General features: G+C 38.3%; 1 pseudogene; it reads right to left on the bottom strand.

The window, feature by feature from the left end:
* Positions 1-6519: 6519 nt before the first annotated feature.
* Positions 6520-8407, bottom strand: LOC145866993 (uncharacterized; annotated as a pseudogene).
* Between the last annotated feature and the right edge of the window lie 8250 nt (positions 8408-16657).

Raw genomic sequence — 16657 nt, 5'->3', positions numbered from 1 at the left:
TGTATTCCTGTGTGGAGGTGTAAACAGGGCCCAGTCAGTAGGCTCTGAGTGTGTATTCCTGTGTGGAGGTGTTAACAGGGCCCAGTCAGTAGGCTCTGAGTGTGTATTCCTGTGTGGAGGTGTAAACAGGGCCCAGTCAGGAGGCTCTGAGTGTGTATTCCTGTGTGGAGGTGTAAACAGGGCCCAGTCAGGAGGCTCTGAGGCTGAGTCAGCTATCTGTGTGAACTGGATGAAAACTAGAATCTGTGTTTACTAGTTAAGACCATTTATGATATAGTATAAGATAGTAAGGTGCACCTAAAATTGTTTTATATCTGGACCCCATTTTAGAATTATTGAAAGATGTAAATGTATGAGTTACATTATCCTAGGAACTAACCATGAGATAGAAATGTGAAAATATTCCTGCAGGTTAAAATATTGTTGAAAAACAACTAATTGATTAGGTATGTTTGAGAATAGCATTGTGTGACTGTGATATGAGAGTTGTGTGAATGTGGTTGAAATATGGTCATTGTCTGGGAAACTAAAGTTTATTTTTGGTTCTGCTGGGAGTATTTTTGGAGAGATGCTTCGTAGCTATGGAGAGTCCCTGAAAAAGCAAATGGAATGGTTGTCGTGACTACCTGAGAATTTCTTACGTTTTATATGGATTCTGTGAATATATTAAAATATGATGAATTGTATGTGTGTATACTATATATATGCCCTGGTAACTTCACCCCAACTTCTCTTATCCCCAGAACACATTAACTAAAGAACATAAGTGTTTTTCTGAAATTTTGGGGAAATTTAAGGGAAAATAAAAAATCCAGCCGTAGCAGAGCTCCAAGTCCCATGGGGACGTCCTCGAGGGCCTGGATGTTCTCCCCATCAAAGGCCAGCGGGATTTCACTCTCATGATGAAATGGATTTCCACCGATGTGCAGTAAAGGAGTGAAGAGCGGTGAAATCTGTGTCAACAAAAGTAAGAAAAGACTAATACACAAACAATTAACAAAGAACATAACAAATGTTCAGCTGTAGTTTTATATAAGCATGCACACCTATGTTTATGAAGAAACAGATGATTGGTGCATAGGCATACCTTGTCACGGACATAAAGGCCACTCGGGTCCTCATTGAAGAGGTAGGGAAAGAGCAGAATCGCTGCTGTGGTCTCCAGTCCTAGTAAAGTAAAGCAATGATCTTACTACACTTGCTAATTTTATTACAAAATACATTAGAGAAAGGGAAGGAATAAGAGCAGATACCTCTTCTGTATTGTCCTTCAGGGACTGTCAAAATAGCAGGATGATGTCCTCACCCCTGCCTCGCCTCTCTACCTCTGATAGTCCTTGAATTATCTTTTTGTCTATATCCATTCCATGGACTTGATTAATTTCTGAGAAGATCTGAAAAGATCATTTGCACACATTTGTATGCTAATAGATGTCAGTTTGTATTGACTGCTATGCAGGTTAAATGTACACTTCAAATGCAGCTGTCCTACAACATATCTGTACCTTCTTCTTGATCCCAATTGCATTGTGTCCATGTTCTGTCCTATAAGAGTTTCAAAGGAAGAGAAAATGTGTCAAAGAATAGTCTTACAAGCATTAATATATATATATCTATATATATATACTTTGTAATTTGTAAGTCGCTCTGGATAAGAGCGTCTGCTAAATTACGTAAATGTAAATGTGCTACATCAATATTTAAAGATAAATGGCATCAACATACAATGTAATGTAAAATAGAAGAACATATTGGAGAAAGCACCAGCCAATACAGTACTGCCATACAGTAATAGTACTGTCATACAGGCCTAATATCACATTTCAAGATATCTTTGTACACAAATTGTTCAATATTTTATCAGGCTGACTTGAAAGATTATACGCAACATTTTGCTGCGTGGCAATACTGTGTTTGGATTCTGAAGGGCATTCATACAAAAGAGGTAGTCTAGACACTCTATTAATACCTTTATGCATTGGAATCCCATCTACAGCTACCATCTAAGATATTAATTTCCCTCCACAAGGGGGCGGACATGTAACGTTTCCAAAATGGGATAGTATTGTACATGTAACGTTTCCAAAATGGGATAGTATTGTCCATGTAACGTTTCCAAGATGGGATAGTATTGTACATGTAACGTTTCCAAAATGGGATAGTATTGTACATGTAACGTTTCCAAAATGGGATAGTATTGTCCATGTAACGTTTCCAAAATGGTATAGTATTGTACATGTAACGTTTCCAAAATGGGATAGTATTGTACATGTAACGTTTCCAAAATGGGATAGTATTGTACATGTAACGTTTCCAAAATGGGATAGTGTTGTACATGTAACGTTTCCAAAATGGGATAGTATTGTACATGTAACGTTTCCAAAATGGGATAGTATTGTCCATGTAACGTTTCCAAAATGGTATAGTATTGTACATGTAACGTTTCCAAAATGGGATAGTATTGTACATGTAATGTTTCCAAAATGGGATAGTATTGTCCATGTAACGTTTCCAAAATGGTATAGTATTGTACATGTAACGTTTCCAAAATGGGATAGTATTATACATGTAATGTTTCCAAAATGGGATAGTATTGTACATGTAACGTTTCCAAAATGGTATAGTATTGTACATGTAACGTTTCCAAAATGGGATAGTATTGTCCATGTAACGTTTCCAAAATGGTATAGTATTGTACATGTAACGTTTCCAAAATGGGATAGTATTATACATGTAATGTTTCCAAAATGGGATAGTATTATACATGTAACGTTTCCAAATTGGGATAGTATTGTACATGTAACGTTTCCAAAATGGGATAGTATTGTACATGTAACGTTTCCAAAATGGGATAGTATTGTCCATGTAACGTTTCCAAAATGGGATAGTATTGTACATGTAATGTTTCCAAAATGGGATAGTATTGTACATGTAACGTTTCCAAAATGGGATAGTATTATCCATGTAACGTTTCCAAAATGGGATAGTATTGTACATGTAACGTTTCCAAAATGGGATAGTATTGTACATGTCACATTATGCCCCCTTGTGAGTTAATAGTATTGCATGCTGTAGCAGCCTATATAAAGAGGAAGACCTCCATTGACGATTCAGTTCGTTGTAACATCTCGTCTGGACAGGTCACCGTCCTTAGTTAGTTAGTTAACGAAGCTAACGTTAGTAGAAGCTGCTGCAGCTCCAATACAGTATGAGGTGAGACGGTGAACTGATGTTGAATTACACCTCTGTTGCTAGGCAGAACTTTAGTCACATGAGTTCTTCCTCACTTGACCTGACCTGACCTCAGCCTAAATTCCTCACTCCTCCCCACCTCACGGCTGTCCTGTTGACTTGTTCCAGACTGTGGCCCTTCTCCTCCCCACCTCACAGCTGTCCTGTTGACTTGTTCCAGACTGTGGCCCTTCTCCTCCCCACCTCACGGCTGTCCTGTTGACTTGTTCCAGACTGTGGTCCTTCTCCTTCCATAGGATCCCTGATGTCTAACAATAACACATTCTGACAGAATGTAAACGTTCTACATCCCCTTCTCTCAAACAGTGACATGAATAAGGATATTTCATATTTTCAAGTTCAGAACCCATCACCTGCTATGTAAAAGAGACAGAAGAATGCACAATGGTCAATGCTATCTGGGATCCTTGGGACATCCCTACCCTAAACCCCTAACCTTAACCCCTACCTTAACCATTTTAAATGTCAACTTCAACAGGCTAGGGATGTCCCAAGGATGTATCTCTACCTGGAAATACATGATCTAAGTGATTGATAGTTGGTATTCAGCACTCATAAAGCCTTATTTACTTTAATGAACTACTAAAATAGTGATTTTGTCAGACAGCAGCTCTACACTTTATTGACTGACTGATCCATTCATCCTTCCATCCCTCCTCAGCCTTCCTCTCCTCTGAAGACCCAGTGAGGGTGGAGCTCAGTCAGAGAGCTGTTGAGGGACTGGTTAGGAAGAACACTTCTACAGCCAGAGAGGTGAGAGGTCACACATGGTTTAGATGGTAAATATTTATGTCCCCTTAGTGGTTCATCACGTCAGCTAAAGGGAATATGTTCCATCCTCTATATTTATTTACATTAGTGCAAATTGTCCACTGATATTGGTGTAATTTCTCACCCCTTTTGGCTGTATGAAAGTTAATTTCCCCTCAGGCACACACATTTGTTCTTTGATATTATGAAGGTCATTTATGTCAAATGTACTTTTCACCCCATCTCTTTACATTGCTTATGTATATTCAGTGGCCTGACTGTGTCAAAGGCCTATCCCGGTAGATCTGAACCTAATGCAGCTTGGAGTGATCGGATGACAGAAGTCACATTTAGGTGCCAGGTGTAACTGAGGCCATAGATGCTCCATATCCATTACTTTGAGTGTTTTATATAATATGACTAAATGTGTTTCTGTGTTGCAGGGGCAGTCAGAAATGGAACAGCAAGGCCACAGAACATGACATAAGCAGAGCTGTGGGAGACCACCTCAAGCCCCTGGTAGAGCCGGGGGTGGTGTTTACCACTCCACCACGCCTTCAGCAGGCTGGAAACGTGGGATTGATCTGGTTGATCCATTTGTTTGTTTCCTTTGTTGATTTCAACATACATCATTTATACTGTTTTTCATACTAAGATGGACCAAGATATATACATTTTGTTTTAAAAAAAATAACATATATTTAACTAGGCAAGAACAAATTCTTATTTACAATGATGGTCTACAGGGGAACAGTGAGTTAACTTCCTTGTTCAGGGTTAGAATGACAGATTTTTACCTTGACAGCTCTGGGATTCAATCCAGCACATTTTCAGTTACTGGCCCTACACTCTAACCAATAGGCTACCTGGTGCCCAAAATATGTGTTGCTTTTGCAAGAGTCTGTTGATTGGTCGGTCATTGGGTTCATTGTTTCACAAAATGTTCAAATCAAGCGTTATTTATATAGCAAATTTCAGACATGGCTTCACAGAAAGAAAATGAAAAAATCTAAAATTTACTACACAACAAACATAACAGGATAAAAAACTGATTAAATGGAAGATTGATGTGCATTTTAAGGAAATGCCATTTGATAAAAATATTAACAATATGATGCAATATCCAACCCAAAATATAAGCTTGTTTTACTACATTCCCCAACAAGAAAACCAAAAATGTCGCTTACTTAGAAGAGGGAACTAACAAAGAGTCACTGGCAAAAACCACAACTAAACAGGTGGGGTTTTAGGAGGGGCTCTGAAAGACACTATGGGGGTGTCCACTGGAAGTTGACTAGTAACAACAACTGGGACCTAAAAGACACCCACCATGAGACCCACTAAATCTGCCCAAGAAGAGGAAAACAAAAGAAAATCCCCCACCAAACTTAAAGACAGGAAGTAAACCAAAAAGGTGGAGCAACTAAAGGTGTTGACTCTCCACATGTATCAAGATAACTGGAGCACTGGGCCAGACACTCTTAAATAGAACCTGGACCAGCTCAGGTGAAACACCTTCCCACTAACGAGATGGACAAGCCAGCACAGGTGTAACACATACTGACTAACGAGGTGACACCAATCAGTGCGTCCTACGTGCTAACGAGCTAGACGGGCTAACGAGCTAGACGGGCTAACGAGCTAGACGGGCTAACGAGCTAGATGTGCTGACGGGCTAACGAGCTAGACGGGCTAACGAGCTAGACGGGCTAATGAGCTAGACGCGGTCAAGTCCAACCTCAAAACATAAATGGAAAAACCAAAGCCTGTAACACCTTCCCCCTTAAGACAACAAATATATCCTACATTTCTTTAGGACAAGTTTGCTCACCACCAACAGAAAACAACTTCCATTTCACATTATAATCAACTACAATGCTTCACCTTCACCAATATAAACATGGTGTCTACTGGCTGTCATCAAGAAAAAAATATTTTCCCCCACTAGCTTCTAGAACTCTCGTCTTCCTAAAACCCACTAGCTTCTAGAACTCTCCTCTTCCTAAAACTCACTAGCTTCTAGAACACTCGTCTTCCTAAAACTCACTAGCTTCTAGAACACTCGTCTTCCTAAAACTCACTAGCTTCTAGAACTCTCGTCCACTTGGAACGAGCCCAAACAAAACTCATCTCCAATACGGAAAAACGTGCAGTCAAAATACATTGTGATCCATGGCAACGAACTGGCTAAACACAAAACACTAAACTTTTTAACTGCCCACCCTTGAGACAATCAGCAACCAAGTTGTCCTCACCACAGACATGTCTGATTTCAAGAGGAAACTCCTGCAATATCCATAGTAACTTTCCACCTCACTGCAGAGCTTCTCTCTCTTTTCAGGGTTCACTAGATAGGCATGTTGTTGGATCGGGGCCCAGTCCCCAATGTCATGCTCTAGTACATTTGGGTTGGCACATCTGAGAATGAACCCTGATATTATAAAAGCAGGGCAAGAATGTCAATATAATTGTACCAAAAAATGGTCAGTTGGTTACATTAATAATAATCATTACTAAATGTTACATGAAATGTAAATATGAAATATTTGGTTGCATAGTCTACTTTCAACAGCTTTTCAATTACATGTTGCTAGGTGGGATATCCCCAATGTCAAAACACAGTTTTAAAGTGTCCAAATCAATAACCAATATGCAGAAACAGTTTGTGATAAATTGAAAACCTAAACATAACATGTGCTATATACACAGACATCTGCCACAATAATCATATTACTTGTATTATTTAAAACAAGCACCTTATAAACTGCACAAGCACCAAAAACGCTGTTGTTTTGACAAGTAGCAATAAATCACTGATATCGATTAGGGGGGAAATCAGGTTGTACGTACTGTTGAAACTAACACAACTAAAAAAACACATGGAAATGGGAGATATATTTTACCTCACTGGTTAGAGGACAACCTGCAGAAGACAGTCAGCTACATTTTGGAGTGATGCATTTAAATGTGGGGGTCGCTAAACAAAGGAACACAACACTTATTTGTCATCACTCATCGATATCATGTTGAAATCAATTGTGCCGAGAGGAGGTTGCGCGTCCTGTTAAAACTAACAGCTCAAAAACCACACAGAATCTGGGAATAATGTGTACATCCCTGGTTAGAGGACAACTTGTAGAAAACAGGTAACTACATTTTGAAGTGTTGCATTTTGATTCAAGTGGGTCACCAACATGGTAAGTGTAACACAGCTCTTTTTTTGTTAGTACTTTTTGTTAAATCACATAAATAGTAACTCTTCCATTTCAGAGCCTGGATTTTCCCTCTGAGGCTAATATCCATATCATGTTGAAATCAATAGAACAGGGGACAAACGTTTAGGGTTCTACATTGTGACATCATTAAAATACTCCTTCTACAATGTTAAAACATTCTACATTGTGAGATTATATCATTGATATCATGAAACAACTCCTTCATGTATTTTCTGATGTTTGATCAGATGTCTTTTATCAAAGTATCTCTTCCCACATTGATCACAGCTATAAGATTTCTCTCCTGTGTGTGTTCTCTTGTGTGATTTCAGGCCACCTGACTGAGTAAAACTCTTCCCACATTGACCACAGCTATAAGGTTTCTCTCCTGTGTGTGTTCTCTGGTGTAGAGTCAGAATGCTTGATGCAGCAAAACTCTTCCCACATTGAGTACAGCTATATTGTTTCTCTCCTGTGTGTCTTCTCTGGTGCACTGTCAGATCTGTAGATTGAACAAAACTCTTCCCACATTGAGTACAGCTATAAGGTTTCTCTCCTGTGTGTATTCTCTGGTGCACTCTCAGATCTGTAGATTGAACAAAACTCTTCCCACATTGAGTACAGCTATAAGATTTCTCTCCTGTGTGTGTTCTCTGGTGCATGTCAGATGGCCAGATTGAACAAAACTCTTCCCACATTGACCACAGCTATAAGATTTCTCTCCTGTGTGTATTCTCATGTGTTTCGTTAGACCACTAGAGTCAGTAAAACTCTTCCCACATTGACCACAGCTATAAGATTTCTCTCCTGTGTGTATTCTCTGGTGCACTCTCAGACCTGTAGATTGAACAAAACTCTTCCCACATTCACCACAGCAATAAGATTTCTCTCCTGTGTTTGTTCTCTGATTAATTTTAATGCCTGATGAGGTGAATCTCTTCCCACAGTCAGAGCAGCAGTGAGTTCTCTTCCCTGTGGATCTCTGCAGGTGTTTATTGAGGTGTTCTGATCTGGAGAGACTCTTCTCTGCCTCGTCAGCATCATGAGGTTGTTGAGGTTCCTCAGAGGACCCACGATAGTCCCGCCTCTCTCCGGTGTGAACAACAAAGTCAGACAGATGGTTAAAGTCCCACAACAGCAGAAATCCACTGTTTATTTGAGGTAAAAGGTGATGCCCAGATCATACCCATGAAGTTATACAACAACTGATGTCTGTAAAATTATTTGACCATTAAGACAGTCAACTTAGCAACAATCATATTTTGTCTTGTTTTCAAATTAGTAGAAACTAGAAATAAGTTATTAAAGTTGTTGAAACTCTAAGCAGTGTGCCAGATGACTTTTGGTCTCCAATATAGGCCCCTTTCTGTGTTTGCTAATATTGCGCTTTGCCATCTGCCTGACAATGAGTGTTTGTCCACTAAGTGTTTAACATAACTTCTCCTAACAACAACATAGACCTACTGTAGGACCCATAACTATAACATAGACCTACTGTAGGACCCATAACTTCCCCTAACAATAACATACCTACTGTAGGACCCATAACTTCACCTAACAATAACATAGACCTACTGTAGGACCCATAACTTCTCCTAACAACAACATAGACCTACTGTAGGACCCATAACTTCACCTAACAACAACATAGACCTACTGTAGGACCCATAACTTCACCTAACAATAACATAGACCTACTGTAGGACCCATAACTTCACCTAACAATAACATAGACCTACTGTAGGACCCATAACTTCACCTAACAACAACATAGACCTACTGTAGGACCCAAAACTTCACCTTACAATAACATAGACCTACTGTAGGACCCATAACTTCACCTAACAACAACATAGACCTACTGTAGGACCCATAACTTCACCTAACAATAACATAGACCTACTGTAGGACCCATAACTTCACCTAACAATAACATAGACCTACTGTAGGACCCATAACTTCACCTAACAACAACATAGACCTACTGTAGGACCCATAACTTCACCTAACAACAACATAGACCTACTGTAGGACCCATAACTATAACATAGACCTACTGTAGGACCCATAACTTCACCTAACAACAACATAGACCTAGGACTATAAATCATTTAATATTTCAGGTGAAACATGGAAACTAAAATGTATTTGTCATGACATTTCATAACCTGATCACCAGATCATTTTGTGAATAATCCCACTAGGCTACTCTGTAATGTGTTGTCATTCTAAATGTCCTGAATATAGGAAAATAGCTCTGTGTGTTGTACAATAGCCTATCCATCAAGGAACAGTTCTCTACACATTATGAGCTAAGTATCTCTGTGTCCAAACAGACTAACGAGACCCTACAGTAAATCAAGCAGACAATAATACATTATAAACATCAATTTGTTAGGGATGTTGGATCCAACGTGGAGCACGGCATAACTGTCTTTACCAGAGTAATGAATGAAGAAGCACTTTGGTTGTTGTTGCATGTCGTGATGTTTGTCATGTGACTGTCATTCAGAAAATGATTTCCTGGATCAGCTGATGATAGTTGAACATGTGACTGTAACTAAACAGCTACAGTATTAAGTATTATGTGTAATTATTGAAGAACCACATTAATGACAGTATCCATTTGGGTGTTGTCAATAAAGTTAAGGTGACTCTCGGTTAGAACCATTGGATTTAGCAAACTCTGAAATGATTTAGGATTTCTGTTCCCATGAAAACTGTTTTCCCAGCGTAACATAAGGAAACACTAAATGTTACATAGGTAGAGAGCATTTCAGAGATCTGAATACAAAAAACTGTCCTAACAGGACAATAACCTAAACCACAAGGCCAAATCTACACTGGAGGAGCTTACCAAGATGACATTGAATGTTCCTGAGTGGCCTAGTTACAGTTTGGACTTAAATCATCTTGAAAGTCTATGGCAAGACTTGAAAACGGCTTTCTAGCAATGATCAACAAACAACTTGACAGAACAGGAAGGATTTTAAAATAATAATGAATATTCACATGAAGATCAGTCTCCTATTGGATGACATCACGACTTCCCATCAAGCCAACTCCTTGGAGACCTTACTATGACATCACTCACTCCTTCTAGTTTGCAGTTGTTAAAAAAACACTATTTTGCTCAAAACATTTATTTGTTTCCCTTTAGTGTGTTTATACTTTACTGTATTTATATCACTTTTCAACAGGAAAGGTTTTTTAAAAATCCCTGGAGGACGTCATGAACAATTCATACAGTACAAAAACATATTCAAGTGTAGAATGCCCTTTTAAAAATCACACATTAGTTCAACAACTGCAGAGTTTGTGTCCCTGTTTTATAAGATAGTACTCACTGTATTTACTGGTGTTAATCAGATCAATGTCCCTGTTTTATTAGATAGTACTCACTGTATTTACTGGTGTTAACCAGATCAATGTCCCTGTTTTATTAGATAGTACTCACTGTATTTACTGGTGTTAATCAGATCAATATCCCTGTTTTATTAGATAGTACTCACTGTATTTACTGGTGTTAATCAGATCAATGTCCCTGTTTTATAAGATAGTGCTCACTGTATTTACTGGTGTTAATCAGATCAATGTTCCTGTTTTATTAGATAGTACTCACTGTATTTACTGGTGTTAATCAGATCAATGTCCCTGTTTTATTAGATAGTACTCACTGTATTTACTGGTGTTAACCAGATCAATGTCCCTGTTTTATTATATAGTACTCACTGTATTTACTGGTGTTAATCAGATCAATGTCCCTGTTTTATAAGATAGTACTCACTGTATTTACTGGTGTTAATCAGATCAATGTCCCTGTTTTATTAGATAGTACTCACTGTATTTACTGGTGTTAATCAGATCAATGTCCCTGTTTTATTAGATAGTACTCACTGTATTTACTGGTGTTAATCAGATCAATGTCCCTGTTTTATTAGATAGTACTCACTGTATTTACTGGTGTTAATCAGTTCTCCAGTCTTCTCTTCATCATTGACAGTAATTGACCCCTCTTCAGCCTTAATTCCAAAAACGACTTCATCTTCTTTCACTTCATCCTCCACTCCAAAAACTGCATCCTCCTCCTCTTTCACTCTGAACGCGTCTTTCTCTTCTTTCACTGTAACGTCTTTCTCTTCTTCTTTCACTGTAACAGCCTCACCCTCTACTTGTTTTTGTATTGTAATATCTTTCTCTTCCTCCTCCTCTTTCACCAGAGCTTCTTTCTCCGTCCAGCAGACCTCTTCTTTAACAGGATTAGAGTAGTTTAGTGAACTCATGGTCGGAGATAATAGCTAGTTAGCATTAGCGACTAGACTAGTGCTAATTTAACCAGCCAGCTAGTTGACTTACAACGTAAATATTAAATTAAATGGGGTAGCTAGTTGTTTCCACATAAGTATGTTTAAATCATAGTAGCAAATAAACCACGAAAGTGTCTAAAGAACTTGAATGTTCCGACTTTGTCAGCTAGCGAGCTACCGAGGTGGCTGCAGTTGTTGAAGAAGCGTTCCGTCCACTAGATTATACGTCACACTAGAAACATCGCCTGAAAGACACATATCGCCATCTGCTGTCTGGAGGGAGGAAACGCAGTTGAGGAGGGAAAACTATTTTTATTCTTCATTGAATTATAATATTATAAAGCAGTTTAGGGAAACGTTTTGTTCTCTCCATTAAATATGAATATTATATCAACACGTACAAAGAGCAACAAGTGTTGTTTGATTAGTTCAGATTTTTATGAGAATTTAAAACAAACTCTACATCTACTCCACATCTGTATTTCTGATTCGGTCAAATAACTAGATATCAAAATAAGCACCTAGTTATTGATACCCTTGATAAAGATGAGCTAAAATTACTGTATAAAATAAATAAATAAACTTTACCCACTACCAGGATATTTTAGCCCAAAACCTGGTTACCTCTCTGCTAGGAGGCTGAAACTTGGCCATAAGTGGATCTTCCAGCAAGACACATCAACATCCACGAAGAAATGGTTAATTGGGCACAAAATCAACATTTTCAGTGGCCATCTCAGTCTTCGGACTTGAACTCCATTGAAAACCTGTGGTTTGAATTGATCAGGGCAGTCCATAAGACAGACTAAATAAATCAAGGACCTGGAGAGATTCTGTATGGAGGAATGGCTTGTTCGACATTGCAAGCGACTGCCGATTGACTGATCTACAAATTCCCTGTTGCTGCTGTTGAAAGAAGCGTTCCGTCCACTACATTATACGTCACACTAGCATCGCCTTAAAGCCCCACATGATGTATGTTACACCATGTAGGAGCAGTATAGACCTAGTCTGTTCATTATATACATCTACATGATGTATTGTTACACCATGTAGCAGCAGTATGGAGGTACAGTGGGGGACAAAATTGTTGACACTCTTGATAAAGATGAGCAAAAACGACTCTATAAAAAAAATTCAAATACTGAGCTATATTGTGTCAAAAATACAGGGAAATGATTTTATACTAATACAATAGCTCAGAGAAAGATATTTAGTTTAACATGTAATTCTCAAAAGGTAGGGGTCTGAATTATTGCCACCCATGTTTTCAATACTCCAGCACCTTCCCCTTGGGAGAATAAAGACACTGAAATGTTTTATGAGATTAGAGAACACATTGGGTGGGATCTTCAAGCCCAATACCAAACCAATCAGGTGGTTGTTTGATGAAATGAAGCTTCAGACGCCATTGATGACGTGCTGCTGATAAAGTGATACAGGCATCGGTACACTGCTTTGAAGTTTACTGCTTAGCGATTTGGACGCAGGCGTCGTAGCTCCGGTATCAAAAGTAACATCCCTACTGACAACAAGGCAGCAGAGTCTACCGTGCTAATGCGTTCCCACTAGATATCACAACCACACAGTATATGAAAGCATGAGGTGTGGCTGACGTTTACAAGCTGGAGCTAAATACCGAGCTAGCATACAAACTCTGTAGCACATAGTGCATTGTGGGTAGTTTAGAAGATATCCGGAAATAAGTCAAGAAATATGTAACAACGCAAAAACATAACTGTTTGTACTTATAGGGAACCATATCGTGACTACAACTAGCTTACTACGTCTTTAACCACACTGTGTTGTTACACTAGCGAGTAAAAACGAATGCTTCCTACACTTTAACTTTTTGTCTGACAATAAAATAAACATTTTACTCAACTGCGTTACCCACTCCAGTCAGCAGATGGCGGTGTGGGAATTTAAGGTAATGCTGTTGGTGTGACGTATAATGCAGTGGACGGAACGCTTCTTTCAACAGTTATTCAGCCACCTCGGTAGCTTGCTAGACAAAATAGCCGAACCAATAAAGCTCTTTAGACGCTTTCGTGTATATTAGCCACTGTGTTTTAAACCCACTTCTGTCGTCTAGTTAGTTATCAGATTTAATTTCATATTTGCGGTGTTGTTGTTATTAGTCAGCTAGCGGGCTGGTTAAGTTAGCATTAGCCTAGCTAGCTAACATCTCCGACCATGAGTTCACTAAGCTACTCTCCTCCTGATAAAGATGATGTTGTTGTTGAACTGATGTGTGGTGTTAGAGGGGAAATATTCAATAGCTACATCAATATTTTGACTTTTAAATTATTTATTTATGGCCATTGATTCTTGAAGAATATAACACATGCCTCATGAGCTTAGTTCAACTGTTGTACCCCATCAGAACCCCAAATAAGCTTTTTATACTCCAATGTTTAGAAACAATTTAAATGATAAACAAACACTGTAAACACTCACACTCAAAACATGGTTAAAACTATGTTGATATCATGGATGGTCAGTCCTTGCATCCATAGGTCCGTCTATGAATTTGAGAGTAGTTACATTTCTCCAGCCCCATCATCATCTTATTACCAAATCAGTGGTGGAATTACAGCTTTGTTATTGTTTGAACTGCAGATTAATTGGTTGATTGTGTGGCTTGTTTAAAGGGACAACCTAGTTTTTAAACAGAAACAAAATGGCTGCCCAGAGGCTTGGTTTGGTAAGCAGCTGAGGGATGGGGGAAGGAGAATTGTAACCACTCTGAAATTCATAGAGAAGCTATTGTAGCAACCGTAACCCAATACCTAGCGACCTCGTCAAGAAGTTCAGACATCTTGGCGTAACAGTTATAAGCTGTTGACTTGACAGTCGCTGGACCCAGGTTTGAGTTCAGTCCAGGACTACCCCCTGAATTGACTACACTATAAATACAAGCACTGGCCATCCATAAGGTCAAAATGATAGTTTTAACCAGATTTCAAGGCTATACAGTGCTTGTTAACAAACGGTGGTGTTTTTCAAGCTTATGTTTTGGTTTCTGATGGGGTAATACAGTTGAAACATTTGAGGCATTTATAAGTTATATTCTTCAAGAATCAATGGTTATATAGTAAATGGGTCTTTCTATAACTGCCAGTGTAGATTTTCCTGTGGGGGTCAAATTGTTAGAGCTGTTGATAAGTCATTAGCTGTGTTAGAATACTCATACTAACCGTACTATTTGTGATGTTAATTGAGTATATAGTGTGCTTATTGGTCATAGTATGATATAGTTAGTATTTTTTTTTCATTTTTTTTTTTCATTTTTTTTTTAAATTATTTTATTTTATTTTTTAAGTTTGCACAAATCTTTATTTAACTAAGTTTGACATATTATTTTACTACACTGATTCCACAATTGAACGTGAGTATGTCATAAATCTCTTTATTTTATTAGGAAAATCTTTCATCCACAAATCAAAATTTATGAAGAAAAAGCCCCTTTTCTTAATTTTTTTATCTGATTTGGAACAGTACTTAGAATCTTTAAAACGTATACAAAACAATATGTCAAAAAAATGATATAGTTAGTATGCCAAAACCTCCCGGATGTCGTACTAAATTCGCCATAATATGACGTAAACACGCAGTACGTTAGGGTCCATAATGCAATTCTTCAGGAAATGGGCGTGGCTTCCCGTTGTTTTTTAGATTTGTAGAAAATGGCGGAAAATATGCAGCCGAAGTCCAACGAGAGCCGATACAAATTCATTGCTTTAACTAATTATGACAAATGTTAAGAAAATGTTGAGCAATGTAATAAAATAATTACTTTTCAAATAAGTTACTTTACACGTCATTTTGGCTGACTATTTGCAAGCATGTTATTACAGCAGTATGTACCGGTATGTTAACTAGCTACCTAACGTTAGTTGGCTACTTATACATCAAACTTGCCAGTATATGAACTATATTCTATCTAAATAACTACCCAACGTTTATTGACTTGATTATTCCCGTCATTCTTAGCTTAGCTAAATGGTATAGTCGTTGTGCTTTCTCAATGGACATTCGGGTGCTTTCATAAATTCACACTGTTGTCAGTGACTCTTTGTTAGTTCCCTCTTCAATTTAAGGGACGTTTCTGGTTTCTTGCTGGTGAACGTAACAACAAACAATGGAGTAAAACAACCTTATATTTTGGGTTGGATCCATCCAATAAATATTTTAATCAATGGATTTTCCTTAGAATCTTCATTAGTCTTTCAGATGTTATTCTTTTTTTTAATCCTCTTCTTTTCATTTTTCCTGTCAAGCCATTGTGTTGCATCCATGTCTGAAATGTGCTGTATAAATAAAGCTTGATTTGAACATGTTGTAAAACAAATGAACCCAATGACTGACCAATCAACACTAAGCAAACCAATGAACAAATGTGCAAAAGCAACACATAACTTACTATGAAAAACAATATACATTCAGTATATTTTCCACTATGTCAAAATAGTGCATGGTATGTAGATTTAGTATCACTTTTCAACCAACCCAGTAGATTTGCTGAAAATGATAAATGCCCCTGCAACACAGAATCACATTTAGTCATATTCTATAAAACACTCAAAGTAATGGATAGTCTATGGCCTCAGTTACACCTGGCACCTAAATGTGACTTCCGTCATCCGATCACTCCAAGCTGCATTAGGTTCAGATCTACCAGGACGGGCCTTTGATGTAGTCTGGACGCAGTCAGGCCACTGAATATGCGTAAGATATGACAAAGAATAACAAATTACTCATGTGTGCCTGAGGGGAAATTAACTTTCATACAGACAAAATGGGTGATAAATTACACCAATATCAGGGGACAATTTGCACTGCTGCTGAAAAACATCTCCACAGTAATGATGTTGCCACCACCATGCTTCACTGTAAGGATGGTGCCAATTTTCCTCCAGACATGACACTTTGATTTCAGGCCAAAGAGTTCAGTCTTGGTTTAATCAGACTAGAGAATCTTGTTTCTCATGGTCTGAGAGTCCTTCAGGTGCCTTTTGGCAAACTCCAAACGGGCTGCCATATACCTTTTACTGAGGAGTGGCTTCCGTCTGGCCTCTCTACCATAAAGGTCTTATTGATGGTTGTCCTTCTGGAAGCTCTGTCAGAGTG

Source organism: Salmo salar, unplaced genomic scaffold, assembly GCF_965601325.2.
Source record: "Salmo salar unplaced genomic scaffold, fSalSal1 ptg000152l, whole genome shotgun sequence".
NCBI classification, from domain to species: domain Eukaryota; kingdom Metazoa; phylum Chordata; class Actinopteri; order Salmoniformes; family Salmonidae; genus Salmo; species Salmo salar.
Note: the sequence above shows the minus strand (reverse complement) of the source record. Positions and strands in the feature narration are given on the sequence as shown.